A 6,342-nucleotide genomic window follows, 5' to 3' on the forward strand; every position below is an offset into this window, starting at 1 on the left:
AACAGCCTGCTCGTGAAATTAACGTGCAAGTGGCTGAGCACTCCACAGACACGTGTACCCTTAACGTAGTTCTCGGGGATATTCAGCGTGACACAGTGTGACAAGGCTGACCCTTTGAATTACAGGCACAACAGAAACAGGAAGCAAAATCGAGAGAAAGTTGTGGTGAAAGAGTACAGCAGGGTTCGCCACCATCCCCTGCCGGAGCCTCGTGGAGCTTTAGGTGTTTTCACTCAATAAACAGTCACAACGCCCGGTCTGGGAATCGAAACCGCGATCCTATGACCGCGTGTCCGCTGCCCTAACCACTGGGCCATTGCGCCTCCACCATATCGTATAATATATGATTCATTACAGCACATAATATGATAGATAACTGTTCACGAACAAAAACTACAGAGCTGAACATTGGTTTATACAATGTAACCTACTATGTCAGGCTATTTTTACAACGCCATGCTGTATATGAAAACAACTACAGCATAGAAGACGCATATTAACCAACCACTCAAGAACTGACGGAAACCTTACATCACTTAAACATCTATCATCTGGTATCAAAGTTTTCGTCGCACCAGCTGCGACCTAGTATTTGTGCGCTTTTGAATGGCTAATACGTGTCCGCCACGATGGGATTGCTTTAGCTTAGACAAACAGTCTCAGATCAAATCACCTGCCAGGGTAGAGTAATTCCGAAAGAAATACGAAAAGTCATTGGACAAGGTAAATGTTTGTCAAGCGTAGTTGATGAAAAACTTTTTGCATGACTTTAAACAAAATGTCTCACCCTTGGTTTCTTCGGTGTTAAAGCAAAAAATTGTTCAACTAAGATTTCGAATCCGCCTTTTTTTACATATAATGTGTGAGATCAAATTTTGTAATTGGATCGACATTTTTCAACATAGACAATATATTTGACATCAGAAACGTGAAAAACTAAGAATATCTACATAAACAAATATATTTTTTTTTATGAAATAGAAAATAGCACGTAACAAACTTCTTACAAAGAACGTCAGACAAAACTATTAAAAAAAACAAAGATATATTAAGCTTATCTCTACAGGCATTGTATAGAAATTATAGCTAGCACTTAACTATGCTACGACGTTTCGTATACAATTGCGTCGTTTGTTTACATCTGACGTCTCGGATACGAAACATCGTAGCAAAAACCAGAGCTGGATATTTCTATAGAATGCCTATAGAAATAATCTTAATAAATAATGCAGAAAGTGCACTGCACTGCTAACGCAGAAGAACGTAGGATTGACTTATAAAACGTTTAATATACTTTATAATATATTATGATTGCATTACGAAATACCACGTACCTACAAATTATTAATAAAAAAAAAGACAGCTCAGATACTTAAAATAACATAAATAATGAAGCACAAGATAAAACTTACTTAAAACTTGACAACAGAAATGCCTATATAATGAAATGAAAGACGTATATCCCACTCAAAGTCCGTAATCAAAATTTCACCTCCGCTCCCAAATGGGGTTAAACAGAGATCGGATTAATGAGAAAGAAAGCAATAATAATGGCAATATTTTGAGGGTAATTAACCGCCAGTAATTAAGTAATATTAGGATCGCCAGTAGCGTGTTTTAAAATCTCAACTATAAAAGGGACTCAAGGTTTAAATTTAATGTTGATTAATTCTAAACCGGTGGCTCGAAATGTTTATTCGACAAAAGCCAATTTAGATTATGTCAGTGTCCCTTTATGTCTTGGAACTTAACAATTCAACAAATAAAGACCGACTAAATCTCTGAAGGGATGTCCCATTATGACTATAGTACTGAAACTAGTAAAAGAGTAAAAGAATGCAAAGATAAGATTAAATATAAATCTATTCACAAGCCACTCGCTAACAAGAAAAGACACAATAATATCGCATTCGTATCACCTTTTTCTACGAAAATGTCTTTACCTTAACAAGCAAACATCTCCCAGACTTTTTTTAACGTCCAGTGTGTTTTTAGTAGCAAAACTGGTCTTCGTTTTGTTCTGTAGGAATCCTAATGTTTTCCTAGTGAAGGATGCCAACCTTTTATCGAAGCAACGAAATCCGAGGGATTCTGGAATGAAAATTGGCTGAGAAAATGGTTTTATTTCATGTCTGTATTTTATTCTTTCTGTTAGTTGTTTGTCACGCCTTCCGCCATTATTTCTAATTTTCATTTCTACCGTACACAGTCATATTTTTCATGCAAATTAGTGTTTTCCCACTAAGACTCACATTATCTTCCTCTCGAGAAGTGGGAGAATACCCACTTCTCCTCCTGTTCCTCACTCCCACTTCTTTTCATATCAGCTACTCATGCTAATATTCAACAATCTTTTCTGATAGTCTTTGTCTCATGACCGTCATGTGTCCAATAGCAGTCTCTGATCAGGTTGTATATCCGACAAGAGTCTATTATACTTTTTTTTATGAACGATGTTATTTTACATGTTTGCTCCTCCTTTTCTTATACTGTATTCGTTAGATTTTGTTTTGCGTGTTAGTTTGTTCCTCCCGCCTTCGTTTTCAGCCGTAAGACTATTTTTTAAGCGTTCTCTGTATTTTTATAGCGGAGATTTATTTTCGTTTTGTTTTGCATGAACCTTGGCACTTTCCAGATGAAGGATACTAGCTTTTTTTTCCAAATGCCCACATCCTAATTATTTTGAAATGAAAGTTGGCTAATGAGATAGGTTTATTTGTGTCTGCATGTTGTCCTTTCTGTTAGTTGCTGTACACGTCTTCCGCCTCTATTTTGCAACTCCAAATTAATCATCATTGCAAGAAATTATTCAATAGAAATATCTTAAAACTCAGCTACAGCTCCATCACAAGCATGAAAAGCTTAATTAGAAATAATTTAACTAAATCATCTTGGGCAATCTGTTCACATAGAGACACAAAAACCTGCCTTCTTAATAAGTCATGCAATGCTGAAACTATCATTTATGAGGCAGAGAACACCTACACTAGTCCAAACACACTATAGTGAAAATTAAATTCAAGCAAAGATATTTCAGCCGTTTTTTCTTCAGGGACATAGAAAAGAAAAACGAAACGAAACTAAATATTTCTAGCTATTGAGAAAATGCAGTACAACATTCAATATAAAATGGAAGGTCTTCGAATGATACGCCAAATCAGAAATCCTCGGGAAATACTGTCATTTCGATAAATATCGTTTAAAAACTGGAATTTATACCATCACCCATTATTTATAAACCCTACCTTTTATATATCCTAAAAGTGAATTGAACTCATTAGTTTCTGTAAACCTGTGCTTTTACCTCAATATATTCAGACGTTAGTGGAGGCGCAATGGTCCAGTGGTTAGGGCAGCGGACTCGCGGTCATGGGATCGCGGTTTCGATTCCCAGACCGGGCGTTGTGAGTGTTTATTGAGCGAATACACCTAAAGTTCCACGAGGCTCTGGCAAGGGATGGTGGCGAACCCTGCTGTACTCTTTCACCACAACTTTCTCTCACTTTTACTTCCTGTTTCTGTTGTGCCTGTCACACTGTGTCACACTGTGTCACGCTGAATCTCCCCGAGAACTACGTTAAGGGTGCAGGTGTCTGTGGAGTGCTCAGCCACTTGCACGTTAATTTCACGATCAGGTTGTTCCGTTGATCGGATCAACTGGAATCCTCGACGTCGTAAGCGACGGAGTGCTAACAACAACAACAATTCAGAGGTCATTTTCTCTTTCTTTTCCATCATCAAAGCAAAATTTTCATTTCCCAAAAATTCAACTAATAAACAAACAAATACATTTCCAAACATACACCACTACCGCTCAACTTCAGTTTAAGTTGTAGGAAACATCTCCTTCCTGAAAATTATAAGTAGCAATTTTTCTTTTTCATATTTATATTCTTAATTAGCCGAAAGAAAATAACCTACAACTATTTATAATTAATTAGCAGGATACGTAAAAATTCCTCTCTTGTTTTGAAAATTGTAAGATGAAACTGTATATTTTTCTGAAACATTTGATTCTTGAAGTGGTGTAAAAAAACAACCTGGGTAGTATTAGATATGCAATCTCATGACATAACATCTCCAAAAACTATATTCTTACCTTTTCTACTTTTATTATTTTTCATCTTACGTCAAAAAGCAAGCAATATTACCTATGGAACAAAATCGAATTATCAATAATATTTTTCTGTCACTGTATGTTGGTAAAGCTGTAACAAATCTTTATAAATTTATTTGAAAAAAAATCTATAAGACTGTTGGAGGTTTTAAAAGAACCATGACACACACGATTTAGTTTAAAATTGTAGATTTTCATCTTGAGATGCTGTGATATTCACATAGGTAGTCAGGAAAGTGCAGTGGTAGAGAAAACAATATTCATTGTCATATACTTGTCCCTCTTTTACCGTAAGAGTTGTTGTCTATTATTTTTATCTTCACATCAAACAATAACAATCCCTTCTTTTAACTATGACCATTGACACTCTGCTCTTTCTTTTCTTACCGTTCCCTTCAACTAACGACGTGACACGCCATACATTTAGCCTTGGCATATTTACATGTAAATAAGAAAAGTGCTCCTGGCTTTAATTTAACCTGATCACATGTCACGTGGAGTTTTGATCGCCGTTGAAGATAATTTTTTGCATAATCAAGTGTAACAAGGTGCGGCTTTCCTTCATTCGTCTAATGAATTACTTGGAAAATATTCCACATAAATTATACTGGAAGTCAGAAAGTATAATAGATACAGCATTATACTTTATACACTCACATATGTATGTATGTATGTATGTATGTCTCTTCTATTTTTTATTTTATTATAAATATTCCACTGAGGAGGGAGCCGGTTTCCAACAAAGATACAAGACTCCACCTATGGAATGTAGTTAACACAGACAAATTCACATTTGGAACTTGAGAAAAGTCTTGCATATTTTTACTGTTCCACTCACAGATAGCAGTCGATTTCACTTTCTGTAAATCCCAGTTTATCCAGATTTTCCTGTATGTATGTATGTATGTATGTATGTATGTATGTATGTATGTATGTATGTATGTATTTATGTATATGGATCTAAGTGATTGCTTAATCAAGTTACTCGCTCTTGTCTCCGTACAATGCAAAATAAGAACTCACTTTCTCTTCATACACACATGGCTCCCTACACCATTTACTGACAAAATAACTTAGAGAGATTACCGAAATTCTGAGAAATTACTCACAGTTGAAACCTAAACTTTTTCCACAATACAAGGGCAAGTAGCTTTACAACATCCCACAGATATGAAACCGCGACGAGCCACGTCGTTTATTCCTGCTCACTTCACTCTTTGAAAAAAGCCATTTTTACCCGAAATATTGAATTATTCAACAAATTAAGATACTGAATTTTTCACTTACTGCTTAGCTGCACTCAGTACATGATGTTAAGCATCGTATTTATTAACAGCCAATTGTTGATTCACTCCGTTGCCACTCAGTTTCATATCATATGCGATAAATCATCCAAGAGCACGACGCTGAATAACTGAACATACGTGGCGTGGAACTTTGAGTGGCAACGGTACGAGTCTTAATGTGCGTGCGCTTGCAAGTGCGTGCGCTTGCAAGTGCGTGTGCGAGAGAGAGAGAGAGAGAGAGAGAGAGAGAGAGAGAGAGCGTGTGTGTGTGTGTGTGTGTGTGTGTGTGTGTGTGTGTGTGTGTGTAGGCCCTCTGCCACTTTCTGTTCTCCGCATACAACTCTCTTCATTTCCTATTCCGCTCCCTATCCAGATTTCCAAATTTATCTCTCTCAGCGAGCACACCAGCTTCTTTCTGCATCTCTCCACTGTATTTCTATTTGTTGAAGTACAACTCTTCGAGAATCTAATTCTCTAAGTCATTCTTCTTCCAGCATTGCTCATGTGCATTAACCGTCTTCTGTGATTCTACTTTATTTTCACTGCAAAAGACTAACGTGTTTATATTTATATTTTTTTCCGTCCCAGTGTCTAGAGCTTAAGTATGGATCTTTTGTCCTTCATGCTTCAACTCAAAAATATCAAACCCCGATACACATTTCTGACGCTACTAAGGCAGCACGGCTGTCCTAAGATTCGAAACCACTGCTCCCGCTTTGTTTATGTGTGTTTTTTGTTGGATCCTGATCTATTACATACATATATGTATGTATATATGTATATAGACATGTTTACATATATACATACACACACACATAGAACATACATACACACACATACACATATATATGCGTGTGGGTGGGTGGGTGTGCATGTGTGTATGTATATATATATGTACATATATATATATATATATATATATATATATATATATATATA

This window comes from Octopus bimaculoides, chromosome 2, assembly GCF_001194135.2.
Source record: "Octopus bimaculoides isolate UCB-OBI-ISO-001 chromosome 2, ASM119413v2, whole genome shotgun sequence".
NCBI classification, from domain to species: domain Eukaryota; kingdom Metazoa; phylum Mollusca; class Cephalopoda; order Octopoda; family Octopodidae; genus Octopus; species Octopus bimaculoides.